Source organism: Magnolia sinica, chromosome 6, assembly GCF_029962835.1.
Source record: "Magnolia sinica isolate HGM2019 chromosome 6, MsV1, whole genome shotgun sequence".
Taxonomy (NCBI): domain Eukaryota; kingdom Viridiplantae; phylum Streptophyta; class Magnoliopsida; order Magnoliales; family Magnoliaceae; genus Magnolia; species Magnolia sinica.
The window spans coordinates 31,618,316-31,634,398 of record NC_080578.1 but is presented as its reverse complement, the minus strand read 5'-3'; the positions used below and the strand labels follow the sequence as shown (position 1 = coordinate 31,634,398).

The 16,083-nt window shown below is 39.3% G+C and overlaps 1 long non-coding RNA gene across 2 annotated transcripts; it reads right to left on the bottom strand.

Moving 5' to 3' along the window:
- Nucleotides 1-1,043: 1,043 nt before the first annotated feature.
- Nucleotides 1,044-14,141, bottom strand: LOC131248626 (uncharacterized). Of its 2 annotated transcripts, none has more exons than XR_009172322.1 (5): nt 4,099-4,625; nt 3,935-4,015; nt 3,720-3,800; nt 1,530-2,394; nt 1,044-1,239 (listed from the first exon to the last, which is right to left on the bottom strand). It is a non-coding gene; the product is annotated as an uncharacterized LOC131248626 (long non-coding RNA). The 2 variants fall into 2 exon arrangements; XR_009172321.1 differs by lacking the exon at nt 1,044-1,239 and adding an exon at nt 14,035-14,141 and having other exon boundaries at nt 1,375-2,394; nt 4,099-4,257.
- Nucleotides 14,142-16,083: the final 1,942 nt, after the last annotated feature.

Here is a 16,083-nt window from a genome sequence, read left to right as displayed (position 1 = left end):
ATAACGTAAGGCTTCTTCTCTTTTGTCCAGCCTAACACTGCCCCAATAGCATAGTCGGACGCATCACACATAATCTTAAAAAGAATGCTCCAGTCGGGTGGCTAAATGATAGGTGCAGTAGTCAACATGCCCTTGAGCTTAGTGAAAGCTTCCTAGCACTGCTCAGTCCACTTATATGGTACATCACTACAACAAAATATAGTTTTACTGGCGGCCAAAAATGCCTCTAAATGGTCAAAAAACTGCAGGTAAAAGTATTACTGGTGATCGTACTCGAGCCGCTAAAGGGGGGCGTCGCTAATACTTTTACCGGCGATTGGACCTCTTTACCAGCGTTTTAATGGCCGCCGCTAGAACAAAGACTTTTACCGACATTTATTATCCTTTATCAGCGCTTTTGGTGATTGCCTATAAAAACTGTAAAAGCGTCGGTAAAAACTGTAAAAAAAAAAACACTGGTAAAAGATGTACGAAATGCCTGTAAAAAATGTATAAAGCTCCAGTAACATCTGTAACAAACACCGCTAAAAGAAGTAACAAACGCCGCTAAAGAAGTAACAAACGCCGGTAAGATATGAAAAGGCGCCAGTAAAAGATGGAAAAAAGCGTCAATAAATAAATAAATAAGCGCTTCAAAAGGTTGCCAAAACACTGAAAAATATATGCAAAAAATGCCAGAAAAGACATACTCAAAATTACAAAGGGTATCTTCTAGTAAACAACTATTGGTTCATGTCCTAACATTAGCTAGTGCAATGGATGGGCAGAGTGGATATAAAACATGACCTGTAGAAAATCTGCAATGGATTAAGCATAACAACAAAAATTCAAACTGTCCAAATCGCTGACCTAGTGGTGGATGAACCATAACAAAAAAAAATAAATAAATAAATAAATAAATAAAAAAAATCAGACTGTCCAAATCGCTGGCCGAGTGGTGGATGAAGCATAAATCATAGGCGAACAGAGTTCATATGACCAACATGAGAATGAATATAGAGACTATCAGATCACCAGCCCATAGCCTTTTAAAAAAAAATGATAGAGGGCAGATGAATAGGGGAAAAAGAATAGAAGGTATCTTTACCTAGGAAAAAAAAAAAGAAACAAAAAAGAAAAAGAATGGAAGGAAACCGATGATTGTTTTTACAGAAAAATCATACCTTTTGAATAACATAATTGCCGAACACATCAGTCATCAATGTTGGAGCATGTGGGAGAACTTCAAAAGTAGAATAACTACAAAGTGAATTAAGAATCAAAAGCAGCATAAAAGACAACAACTAGCATATGGTAGCCACATCCACCATGAGCAAAGTACTGCTTAGAAGTTTTACACAATTGTAAAATTCTATAAGGAACAAACTCCTCATCTTGCCACTAATCTATCTGAACATTCTCATTTCAGCTATGATCATCCTAGATATTTACAAAGTTGTGTCATTTTTCTAAATGATGGAATTTTATTAATAATCCAAAAAGCCACACATGTACCTACAGTTATAAACAAATTACTGTTGCAAGCTTACCTGTAGGAGGAATCGAACCAACAACAATGCAAGGTTTCTCAAATTACTCGAAGCATGAGGAATCAGACCAGTCAGATTGTTTCGTTGCAACGTCAACTCAACCAAATTCTTAAGATTCCCTAATTCTGTAGGAATTGTACCTGAAATCTGATTTATAGAAAAATACAAAATTTTGAGCATGGTCACATTACCCAAAGTAGGAGGAATTGGACCAGTCAGAGAGAAATTGAAGTTCCTTGTCTTTCTCAAGTAGTGAAGCAACAAGGGATCACTTCTTACTATTACATTATATCGATGCTAAGCCAATGTGGGAATTCCTTACTTCACCATCTCATAATATGATACAAATACATATTTTTTACAACTGGAATGGTCGTCTTCATTGTAAAACTAATTAAGCATGCCTCATGAGTTTAGCAGTGTAAGAAATCATGGAATAGAGGATGATGTATAACCACCTCATGATGGCACCCATTGATCATCCCCAAAGCCCTATGCATGAAATTTGCTGGTTGCTCCATAGAAAAGAAACCACTGTATTCAAATCATCTTTCTGACAGGCAGACAAACAACAAGAATAAACACTAAAGAAAATCAATTGAGCATTGAAACTGGAGAATCATTAAAGAAATCACAAGGGCCATCATACATCATGCCAACCAAGGCTAACATAATCTCCACCAGATAAGCCCGATCCAGAAAAATCAAGAGTAAATATAGTAATATTAGAAGGAAGTAGGATTGCAACTGCATCATTTGCAGGTCATTCAGTTGTAAAATAAATTTACTCTATAAGGACTTAGAATGAACAACCGGCCTCTTTCTGTACCAAGAATATGTTGTTCATGTTAACTCTGCCATTTTCCTAGATTAATGCAGTAGCTGAGCAGGTCAAATCAGAGAAATGAATAACATTCAAGGCATATATGTATATTTATCTCACATGAACAACATTGTACATGGGACAGTTTCCACAACTTATTATATGATCTATTCACACGCACTAGCATACATGAATGAGAAAATATACACCCAGTATGTACTGCAACATCTGTCAACAACTTCTCTTGATCCTCACTAAATATATGATTTCCAAAAAAAAAAAAAAATTATCAGCAAGGACCTGCATCGACCTTTACAATCATATATACATAGAGGTAATGAACGTATGACTCCTTAAGGATGCCTTCAAATGTAGTTGATTCCTATTGTCATACTTTGTAATTTGTAATTGTTGAAAAATGGGAATCCATTTATTAAAACAAACAAGATTGTCCCTTTTAAATGTTAAAGAACTGTCATAAATTTATTCTGGTAAATGAGTCAAAGGAGTGCATTTGCAGTTTGTTTTGTACAAGGGAGCAAATGATGATAGCTTGGTGTTTGTTCATGTGAGAAGAAATTTCTGTTCAATCTGTTAATGAAGGCCCATCTAACCATCTTATATATATTAGTAGTAGAGAATCCAGGTGAAGATAACAGGGATGTTATCCATCATTCGGGAAATGAGGCACTTCGTGGACTTGAACATCCAGCGGTCATGGCAATTGTAGTCCTTTTTTTCTACATTTGGATTGTGATGTCCGTCTACTGACCATTAATACCTTGGATTGTAAATGTTGGGACTGATGTTCTTGCCATTTCTTTTGGTAACTCCAACAGGAATGTTGCTACCCATTTTAAAAGTCACACTTTACAATTTAGAATGAGATCCAAGTAGTGAATCAGGTGGGCCCTTTCATGTTGCTACACATTTTAAAAGTCACTTGATCAGTTAGAATAGTCAACTAATGAACACCCATGGATAGAAATAAGCTATAGCCCGCATTCAACCAGAACAATCCTCATTAAACGGCTTGAATGGTCTGATCATGGTTCTTCATTAGCAAAACTAATTGCTAGGGCAAACATGTCTAAGACCTGCTCGCATAATATATCATCATCATCATTATCATCTAAGCCACCACAGTACTTACCTGATGCACTTAAAATTTTTAAGCCTATGATCCTTAAGGAGATGGAGTCAAAAGGATGGATGGGACAGAGAATCAGCCATTTTTGTCATTTCAAAGGATACAAACATCTTTTGCAACCATGCCATTACACACCCAGGAATTTTCTTTCTCAATTGTTAATATAAATCAAAGCTTGTTATGAAACTACAAAAATACAATAATGGAAACTGATTACCAGAGTGAAATGGGCTTTTTCCTCTTTCCTTAAGCCTTTTTAATAGTAACAGAACATGCTTTTAGATTCAGAAATATTCTCCTGAAGTTGCAAATGAAAACATAGAATTAGTGTGAATACATGGATGAATTTACTGGTAGATCCAGGTCATTAATGCGCAAGTTTGAATATATCAATTGGTGTCCAACACAATATCATTTTCCAGAAAAGAATACCTCAGATATAAAAGCTTTCATTTCCATTTCTAGAAAAATCGATCAACAAACTCTCAGCAAGGAATTGCTGCCAACCTGCCACTAAAATGTTGAATGCTAAGATGTTCAATCATCATTAGACATTCAAAATTCAAAAATCTGATGAAGCAAGAATTAAAGAAAACCAACATGATGTACATTGCTTTTACGTTACATACCCCTTCTCTGGCAGAAGGGCGAGGAGCCAATTCCTTTTTTGTGACGACATGCCCTTTATTCAACCCAACAAACAACCCACTATTAGGCTGCGACGGAACCATTGCCAGCTACCAACAGAGATACGCCTAATAGCTCAATTAACAACAGAAGATTTTAGTGGCAATCCAAGCAACACAACAGCTCCTTTTCCATCACATGTTACCATTAAAGCAGAATAAAATTATATACACACAAATACAAATAGGCATTATAGGATGATCAACAGAAGAAACATCATGTCATGTTCTACCCACCAATGGTATAAGTGTGGCCTGCCTTTTAGTAACCTAAACCATTGATCAGATGGGGCTCTATCATGGGATGGACCATCTCCCTTATCAGATGATGCTAGCAAATGTGGTGGATTCCAAATGGATGATTACAACCAACAGTCCACATTAAATGGGGCTTAGTGGCACAGCTTGGGTAGACCGATAGTGGAAGTTTTTGATAAAAGACTTCAAGTCCCACACAAGTCTAACAAATGTGGAGGAAGTCATGTATGCACCCTTGCCCATGGTGTCGCAGGGGTGCATACATGATGCAATTGCCTCACAGTTAAGATCATCAAGATCACCATGGACAACAACAACCCTCCCAACAATGGAATTTGATCCAGTGAGAGGAATCTGACTATCTACAATGGTGAAATTAAGTAGCAGTACCATCTGTAAGCCCCGTATCCTAGACCGTACCGTTCCATAGGCTTCTGCGGTCTTTCCGGTCGAATTCCGGCAACCTTCGACCCTTAACCGGTATTTGCGCGCGACCTTGATTCTCATGCCGTCAACCCGAGTCGACTCAACCCAAGACTTGTACCTTAGCGACCGCGCCGTCGCCACAGTTCCGATGCCGCGACTCGCGCGCTAATGCGATGCCCTGGTCGGGAGATGTGGGCCAGCGTTGGGTGCGAGGAAAACGCCGCGCGTGCGAATTTTGAGGAAATATCTACAAGGTGTCACATCAATCAATCAACCCATCAATCCCATCATGTCAAGCACACATCACCTTTCACCCTTTCCCAAGCAAGCCCCAAAGTCAAAAAGTTTCTTACAACCCATACCCTCTCTTACAACTTTTGCCAAAAAAGTCAAAAAGAGCCTCTTACACCCATCACCACCACATCCATCACTCTCTCTCTCTCTCTCTCTCTCTCTCTCTCTCTCTCTCTCTCCCTTACAAGTCTCTCTCTCATTTTCAAACTCTCCCAAGCAAGAAAATTTCATACGTATGACCTCCCCAAACTTCTCAAGCTACATGTGTGGCCCACCTTTCCATCCCTAGATCTCTCATCTCAACCATCCATTTCTCATCTCCTCCATCAAAGAGAAGCACAAGGAGCTAAGGAAGCCAAGGGAGCAAGAAGATCAAGCGGTGGGTGTTTTGATAGGATAGTTTTTTATGTTTTTAAGATGGGCCAAGTGAGGCCAACCGATCAATGGTTCGGATCTCACTTTGGACCCTAAGATGTGGCCAATGGCCCACTTGGATCATCATGATCATTCCATGATGGGGCCATTCTCCATGGACCCCATCATGATGTTTATTTTCTTATATACTTAGGGTTATCTAGACCATCTATTTTTGTGGAGAAGGGATCTCCACCGTTGGATTTCGATTTCATGGACCCACATGTAATGGGACCCACTTGATGTATGATTTAGTGCAAGGGAGGGCCCATAGTGCCGGGGTCCCTCCATCACGCGGGTCTCACTCTCTATCCCTCTCTCTTTTATTTTATTTTATTTTTGTGATGATAATGAGGTTGTGTGGCCCACTTGAATGGACCCCACCATGAGGTAGGTATTTTATCCAAACCATTTATAAGTAGGGCCCACCTTATATGTGTAGTACCCATGCCATCCATCACTTGGTGGCCCACCTCCAACGAATAGGGTAAGTCCAGCGTCCAGGGACGCTGGACGTTTACTGGCAAGAAACACAAATATCAGCTTCTTCCCAAGCTTTGGGGTGGTCCACTCATGTAGGCCCCACCTTGATGCATGTATTCAATCCACACCGTCCATTCCCTTCTCAACCCCCTTTCAGGCGTTGAACCGAAAAACAAAGTCAATCTGAGGTTCTGGCGGGCCACACCATATCAAATGGTGGTTTGCACCATTGAAACCTTCCCTAACCCTTTTATACGTCGAAACAGGCCCAATATTGGGCTTGTTTTGCTTGTCTGGAGCCATGGAGGGCCGTTGGACGGAGTAGATTGTTTAGATGTGGACCCCACCTACAAAAACCACAGCAAAACTGAAATCAAAAATATATATATAAGCAACACAGCAGCTGCTGCTGCTGTGTCAGACGGTAGCAGGCGCTGCCTGCGCACAGCGTCCAGAGGACAGGCGGTCGTGAAGTGGGCCCACCCCAAAAATCAGAATAATCTAAAGCTCAGGTGGCCCACACCGTATGAAACAGTGGGATTGAACCTCTACCTTTGAAACCGTTTTTGGGTCCACAGAAGTTTTGGATCAGGGTGAAATTTGTTTTCACCCTTCATCTAGGCCCACGTGGCCTTATCAACGGGTTGGATGGCATATCAACATTTTGGTGGGCCCCACATGGAGCCCACAGTGATGTAAGTGTTTTATTGCCACCGTCCGCCTGGACGGTGGAGGCCACTGTGAAGTTTGTGTTATATCCCCACCGTCCAGGGACGGTGGGCCTGTTGTGTGCGTGCGTGTGTGGTGTGTGCGTGTGTGTATATTTATATATATATATATATATATATATATATAAAATATTATATCATATATAATATTATATGTACTATATATATATTATATATCATCTTTAATGTACTGGTGTGGGAGGCCCACCTCAGTTTGCTTGAGGCCCGTGATTGAGGCCCACCTTGATATATATGTAAGGACTACCTCAGTTTACCTGTGGCCCATAGTTGAGGCCCACTTTGATATATATGTAAGGCCCATGGGTCGAGGCCCATTTGATGTATTAGGGGCCCATGGGTTAAGGCCATTAAAAATGTATTGGGGCCTATGGGTTGAGGCCCATTTGATGTACATATGGGGGCCCAATTGGCGAGGCCCATTTGATACACATAAAACCCATGTGAGTAGGCCCATTTGATGCACTCTAAGGCCCACGGGTTATAGCCCATTGCAATGTACATAAGGCCCATTCGGGCGGCCAATTGATGTGGCCCACTTAACGAATATAAGGCCCATGTGATTTGGCCCATTTGATGTATTTAAGGCCCAATGGGATGTACCTAAGGTCCATTACAATGTGTGATTCCAACATAATTTATGTAATGATATTTACGACAGTCGTGCCTTGAGGGCAATGTTGGTTTGACGTCCACATTGCAAGTATAGTGTTGGTTCAATGTCCGCATTATGCCTTTTTCGAGGGCCCATTGTTAGGCTCGTACGTCTAATGTGTAGGCCGTCTAGGCCCATCTTTGTTATGATTATCATCCACCCTATATAACATGTTTAGTTTCATGATTCATGACCATATGCATCATACGTATGCTTGATATGAGAAATGATTGATCATCGCATATGCCTTCGGGCAGATTGTTTAGGGGCTCCCGTATAAGGGGTGTTGCCCTACATAAGCGCACGATACGCGCAGGATTGCTGTATGACTGGATAGTGTGATTCATGCATTCGTATTGTGTGATATGGTTACTGTACGCCCTAGTGACATCAGGGCCGTAGCCTCCACAGACGTATCGTGGTTGGCATGATTGGATACCGAAAATACTGTTCTACATAGGGTGCGATAGATATCCCTGGGTGAAAGTCCATAAACCCTTATGGTACCAAGAGGTTGCTCCAATGTCTAGACCGAGTGGGTGCATGAGCGCTGAGTGCCGATTACCAGACGGTTGCGCTTTCCACTGTGTCATGATCGATTGGAAGGGGGTGCGGCCTTACCCGCCCGAGAGTAGGGGGCAATGCTAGGCTGAGTCTGACCAGTTCGAGGAATGGGTCCGCTATTGACGAGCCGAGCCCAATATTGGCAGGCGGATAGTGAGGTCTTTTCCACTCACCTTATTATGCGCGATGAGGCGGCAATCTGGCTTGGAGTGTACTAGACCCCGGTGATATTCCAGATTTTGAGCTGTATCGATATGTGGACTTAGATGAGGATTTGTATGCTTGAGTTGCATGTCACATTGCATGGCCTTGGTATGGCCGACATCATTCTTTGCACCGCATGACCTTGGTACGGCTAATGGTATTCTTGGCATTCATCAGCATGTTCCGCATTACTCTGATACTGCATAACTGCATTACCACCTTGAGCATACACTTTCACCATCCTCTAAGCTTTCTATAAGCTTATGCGCGACCGTTGCGTGCAGGTGACGTTGGATCGCAGCAGCGCTAAGGCTTGGACGTGTGGCAGATCATTTTGGAGTTTTGTTCATCTTCATTGTATTTCCCTTTATGCTCATTGTACTTGAAAGTTTTTTATCATAGTGAAAATGTGATGGAGTTTTTGGTTGTTGTTTGTGGGTTATGCCTTTGGTTATGCTTCTTACAAATCAAACTGATGTTGAAAATCCTCCTTGTAGCATCCCAGGATCGGAACCTGGCGAATGGGCGCTGGGAGCCGAGAATGGGGTTCTATGGAGGCTGTCGGCGCTGGATTCGATGATCGAAAATTTTGTGAGCCCGGTTTCCAAGTTTGGGGCGTGACACCATCCTCCCCAACTATGACATTCCCAAGATCACCCGCATGGCAATTATCATCCTCGGGAGCACCATGCTCTTTCCCAACAGGATTAAAATGTGGACCAGTCGACAAACAACCATTTGTTGTGTCACCAAGAGCATGGACATGGAAGCCATGGAGCCCAGGTTTAAGACCATAGAGGCTTCCAGTCACTGTAGTTGGGCCATGTCCTTCCTAAGTGAAGTACACAGTGCCACTAACTCCCTCCTTGCTAATAAGAACAACAACAACCTTCACCATTGTTATATGTGATCTCAAAAATTTTAATCCTTGATGTACTTTCCCGAACTGCATATTCTCCATCTGATGACCAAACAAATTCCAACGCTGAACCAAAGGATCTATTTCTCCAGGCCAAAGTTGTATATATGATGTATTCTCCATCCCCACAAACCACAACAAACCTCCCATTTGGGTTGTGTTTTAAGCTCTGGATAAGAAATATATAATCAGAACAATAACACCCAATCAATATATATTGTCTAGAAACAATAGACGTACTGCAATTCAAAAAGTATCAATAAGCATTTAGATCAGTTACAAAACCAGAAAGCAAAGATAAGTTGGCATGTAGCCTTTCAAGTGTCTAGAGTATTTCTGTTATACCAACTAGGAATAATTCCAACAGCTTTTGTCTTGATGATGGAACAAAAAGACCACATGCTATAGCTTTAGTTATCTAGGGGTAAGGCTAGTAGCTTGTGTGAGTGCTAACTCTTTCACTGACAACAAATATGATAAAAACATATATTAAAAACATTTAAGTCAATGGCACTTTACAAAAGTTGTATTTCAAAGTCAATGGACTAGGATCTAGTGTTTCTTACAAACCATCAATGGCATACAAGTCATCAATCACTCAACAGAAGTATGTTTACATATTGGAAATGCCACACTGTCATTCCTTGTTAACTTCAGCTATGTCAAATAAAGAAAAAAAATCCCAGTAATTAACTTCATTCCCGAGTTCTCATCTGAATCCAAATGCACTTTGGTGCATGCTGTGATAGTTCAACCATAATGATCAACCAGATCTCAGCACATGCAATTTAAATGTTAGGTGGGATTGTAAGATGATGGTTAAAAGGATGAGAAAGGTATCAAACAAGACTAGGCAAACATCTTGAAAATCACTCTCAAGAGAAAAATAAAGTTCCATTTCTCATCAACAGCATAATTCCGTCAGCAAAAACACGTTTTCTCATAGTGAGTTATGTAATCAGGTGGAGGGAATTAGCAATAAGTCATAGATGAAAAGATGATTGCACTAAAAAATAACATTGAACTTAGCTAACTTACTAAAAGAAAAGAAAGTTATTAATTACAAGTGGATATACAAGTTAAAGTAAAATGTTACAGTTGAAGTGGAGCTTTACAAGATACGTTTGATAGCTAAATCTTAAAGCTATAGAGAAAATTATGATGAAAAAGTTTAATCACATAACTAAAATCTTAAGTGTATACATTATTATGGCTTTGGTGGCAGCAGATTATTGGATACTTCAATATATAGATGGGTGTGGAATAAAAAATAAAATCTTAAATGGTAAATTGATGAAGCAATATATATTGATTAACCTATGGAATTTTATGATCATATGAAGCTGAGGCATGCAAGCAAACCAAAACAGGCACTCCATAATCTAAAACAAGCATCTAAAGCTTGGTTACAAAGGTTAGAGAATACTTTCTTCAAGTGATTTTATTTTCCCTTTTACTAATACATGCACTTTTGTGAAGAAATATATAAATGAAACTTTATATTGTTGACATAGATAATTTGATCATCACTAGTAGTGTTGTAAGATATGTAAAAATTTTGAAAAATCTCTCTCAAAATTTTAAGATAAAGGACTTTAAAGACCTTCAATACTTTTTAGATAAGAGTGCTATCAATTTTGATCCTTTGAAAGAAGCTCATTGTTAGCTTAGTTGTAAAGTTTGGTTTATTGTGAAACAAAACCAATTGCGACCCCACTGGAAGGGCTCAAAAGCTAAGGATGATAGATAGCTACTGATGGATGCAAGTGCTTTGAGAAATGGTTGATAGGATAGTATATTAATCATTAATCATCCAAATTTGGCATGTCCAATTGAAGTCATCAATTAATTCATGTAAGACCTGAGGACACCACATATAAATACAATACAACAGATCTTCAAATATGTGACAACAACCATCAACAAAATCATATATTACAAGTAGCTACTGCTGTTTAACAAAAAAAGCAGTTTCTCTCAAACAAGCATAATAGGATGCCTCACAACCAAAACATTAATAAATAAATTAATGAATGACAACGGTCATAGCACATACCACGGAGTTCCATCTCTACAAGTTCCAGTAGATCTGGATCATCAACAGCATCAACCTTATTCAGAAAACACACAAGTGACGGCACCCCTACCTGAATCAATGCAAAAAAAAAAAAAAAAAGACAAAGAAGAAGGTGGAGCACACATGCACACATCCCCTATATGCATGGTGCACATGTGTGTCAGTCAAGACCATCCAAATTGTGGGGCCCTACTAAGGATGGGCATGGCCCAAGAATGCAAAGACCCGTTGTTCCTAAAAATCCAATTGGTGGCCATCAACGAGCGGTTGAAAAAGAAACAAAGGTCAATGATCTAGCTTTAACAGGCGAAATCTACCAAATAGAAAGCTCTACCAAATAGAAAGCTCAAATTTGACTGATGTTATTGATAACATCGGCGATGCCAAATATTGGATCTACTAAATAGAAAGCTCAAATTTTCGATTGGACCTATTTTTTCATAGATGGTTTTGATATGCCATTGATCAGATGGTTAGATTCATCCCATCAGTATGATCTTTACATGGTAGCTCATGAAACCTCTACTGGAGCTAATGGACTGCCTAGATTGAACTGTATTACTAAAGTGATAGTTCTATATTCCATAAAACAACTCTAAATATGGATTTTTAATCCAAGGAAGTTATCAAACACTTGACATGTATATATGCAGTACGTGTACAATATCTGGGCCTTTCATCAGTTACACATCATAATGGATGGGGCATCCCAAAAATCTAACTATTTCAGGCTCCAATCTTTAGAATGAATAACCACAGTGCAAGAGTCCATACACCTTAGGTCTGGCACAACTATTAAAGGAATAAACACGGACCTTAATTCCAGCCGACAATTGTTGTCGCCAATAGTAGTATCCTGTAAAAAGATATAGACTAACAACAACAAATCAATGTGTATTTACCTTAAGCTGTTGAATGATCCAAATTGCCACGTGCAATTTGATCACAATGCACCATTAAAGGAAACGGGTGTGCTGCGCACCAATTAGTTTCCTCTTACAAAATATGCATCAAACACACTATAATAAGTACACTATGCCACTGAAGCAACAAGTGGATCAAGCTCATAGTTTTGAAATTTTCTCAAACGCCCTCATTCTAATAATCACGTAGTCACACTAGCAAGCAACAACACCCAGTTGAAGAGATGCATTCAAATCAAAATATTGACCTAGGCACACCACAAAATCCCCAGGAATAAAGTGGAAAAAATACATGAAGAAAAAAGAGGAGAGAAGCAAAACCAAATTACAAGCATACCCCTCCCACCATGTAGACCTGATGAAGGATCTTCTCGATTACCATTTCCACCTGGTCTTGACAATAAGCATCTTACAGCATCAACAACCTACAGCATACACAAAATCACCCAAAACCCATTACCAAAATCTTCAAAAAAACAAGAACCTAACATGACTAGACTCTCCAACTCTAAGATGCTCACACGAAAGAGAATCCACCGAAAGTCACAACAAACCCAAAGAAAAAAATAATAATAAATAATTAATAACTAAAAAGATGTCAAATATAAAGAAAGCGACACATAAATAGATAAGCAAAAATTAGTCAACTAAACCTACTAAATTCATACAGGCAATCAATCAAACACATCATATGCAGCATTACTTCCTTGTCCTGGTGTCCCAATAGTTGTCTATTTCTTAATTGCATAAACATAAAAATTATTTCCTTTGGAGTTTACAAACTGATCCAAACAGAAAACAAAAGAAGCCCAACTAATTAAATGTTATCTACTTTATTCATTATGACAAACCAGCAAGTAAAACAAGAAGCAAATAAAGTATACTTCTCTAGGGTATCACTAACAGTTGAATAGAGAGTTTCCTCATAATCAAAACATCTCTGCTTAATCACATATCAAGATCATCTGATGAGCTATAAATAAAACATCTTTTTTAAGTCTCCCAACAATATAAAGTTTGTTGTTGTGAGTTCTTGAAAAAAATCCAATGCCCATCTCTAGACACAATGCATAAGATAAGATTTTTAAGCTACAACTATATCAGCACAGGGCTAGTGGCTATGTAAAACAATTGCCAACCATTGAAAAGGCCAGCAGGTAGTAAAAGCAATGCATATCGGCCCTTAACATATTCAATGACATTCGTGCAGCAGGCCATCCCTGAGTTATCCCAACAATGGTGCTTGAAATAAGTGATCCAAGAGGCTCAAGAGAACCTGAGAAACAGAATCAGAACCAATGAATAATGTAGGAATAAAAAAGAAGATTGAAAGAACCTGTGAAATGCATAATAAGAAAAAGACAATGCCGCAAAACAGAATTCCTGTGAAATGAAAAGTATCATTTTACCAAATAAACTAAAAAGAGCCATTTCCAGATGAACCGAACTTACTGAAGTCTCTCCCCAACAAGAGATTTTTTAAAAAGCCAAAAGCATTCATACATTCATGTGCACTCAACATAGCCAAATGCAAGAAAACTAGACAGCAGTTCACGAATACAAAAGCGGCCCCACCACCACAGGGTATCATGACCATTAACCCAAAAATTTAAAAAAAAAAGAAGAAGAAGAAGAACATCAAAACCTCCAAATCAGTCCAAAAAAATCAAGAAATCCAAAAAAGTTAAAGAAGTAAACACCAAAACCTACAAATCGGCCATTAAAACCTTAAAAATCAAGAAAACATGAACAAATGAACATCAAACCCTCCAAATCAGTCATCAAAACCCTTGAAATCAACAAAATATGAACAAACAAACATTAACTCCACCAAATCTACCATCAAACCCTTTTTGCGTTTAGTACCGATGGGTGTTGCGTACCTTTGTTGGAGAAGATGATTAACGGTGCAGCTTTGTATCGCCGGATCTATGTCGATGGCTGTTGTATCGCCGGATTTAGGTTGCAGTGGGCAGCAATCGTATCCCGCGATCAGGTGGGCCCCAAATCAAATATTCATGGGCTGATCTATCCTTTTGCCTACTTTCACAACGATCCAATGGTTGAAATTCGATATGTACGGTTAATTTATGGTCCTCATACCATATACGATGTTTCGAGCCGAACGGATGGTGGGAACCCTATGATCTTGCATTCTAGATGTCATTCAGGTCATTTGAGCTTTAGTTTCTAGATTTTCTTGGATCTCTGGCGTGTAAATCCGTCGATCTTGGTCTCCTGGGGTCTGTCCCATGCTTTGGTGAATTCTGAGCATTAAATCTCAGCTTTTAGCACCCTGTTTCGGTCTAAGCTCACAAATGTACCTTGCATCACAAACACAATTAAATCGGACAGTTAAACAATACCATGTTCGTAAATCTAGGCAATAATTGGGGTCTAATATGTAATATTTGACCCTCAACATCAATGCACATTCTCCAACTAGTAGTAACTGTAGTTGGCACAAGTTTATTGTTGACATTAGCTACGATGGTGATTTTGGACTTCTTAGGAACCACCTAAGTTGGACTCACCCATTGACTATCGGATATGGGGTATATAATACCCACATCCAATAACTTAAGTACCTCGGCCTTAACCATTTCCTTCATGTTTGGATTTAATTTACGTTGTGGTTTTCAGGAGGTCTTCGCATTATCCTTAAGATGAATGAGGTGAGTATAAATCAAATGGTCAATTCCCTTGAGGTCCGCAATCGACCATCCAATGGCTTCTTTATGCTCAATGAGAGTAAAGATAAGCATAGTCTCCTATTCTTGCTTAAGGTGGGAAGAAATCACCACCGGGTATGTCTCATCTTGACCTAAATAGACATATTTGAGATTAGAGGGCCAAGATTTTAGGTCAAGCTTTGGTGCTTTGAGGTTAGACGGTAGATGCACTACATCAGTTTGGGGTAATTCTTCAAATTGTGGCCTCCACCGGTTAACTTCAAGTGCCGGCGTAGCATCAAGCATGTCATCTATCTTCCTAATCATGTCATCATCTAAATCAGGGGAGTGAGCCAAGCATGTCTCTAGAGTGTTAGAGTATAGAGTCAGGATTGCTATATCTTCCATGAAAGAATCAATCGTATTAATGTCGTGGCCTTCGTCATCATCCTCTGCCTGCCTGCTAATATTGAAAAAGATATTGAGCTCCAATGTGATATTTTTGAAAGAAAAATTCATAACCGCATTCCTACAATTGATGATAGCATTAGATGTAGCAAGGAACGGGTGGCCAAAGATGACAAGAATTTGAGTGCTCATATCTACGATGGGCTAAGTGTCTAGGACGATAAAATCTACTGGATTGTAGATTTTATCAACTTGGACCAACACATCCTTAATCATTCCTCTTGATACATAAATTAAATGATCAGCAAGTTAGAATGTGGTCTGGGTGGGTTTTAATTCACCTAGACCCAGCTATTCGTAGACTGAGTAGGGGATTAGATTTATGCTCGCCCCTAAGTCAAGAAGTGCATTCTCAATCTAGTGATTCTCAATTATACAAGTGATAGTTAGGTTACCAGGGTCTTTATATTTTTATAGCACATCTTGCTTGAGGATGGCACTCACTTTTTTCATCAGAAAAATTTTCTTTTTGATACTCTACCACCTCTTAGTAGTGCATAAGTCTTTTACAAATTTGGCATATGAAGGAATTTGTTTCACAGCGTCGAGCAAAGGGATGTTAACATTCACTTGTTTCAACACCTCTATAATGTCCTGAAAGTTAGGTAAAGATTTTGGTGCAATCAACCGTTGGAGAAATGACGCAAGTGGTTTACATTGAAGTTCTGGTTCTAACTCATACAGAGTATTGCTAGATCTATCAGTTTCATCTACTTCTGGCTCCTTAGATTTTTCAGCCCTTATCGAAATAGATTTGTCAACTGTTTTTCCATTCCTAAGAGTGGTGATAGA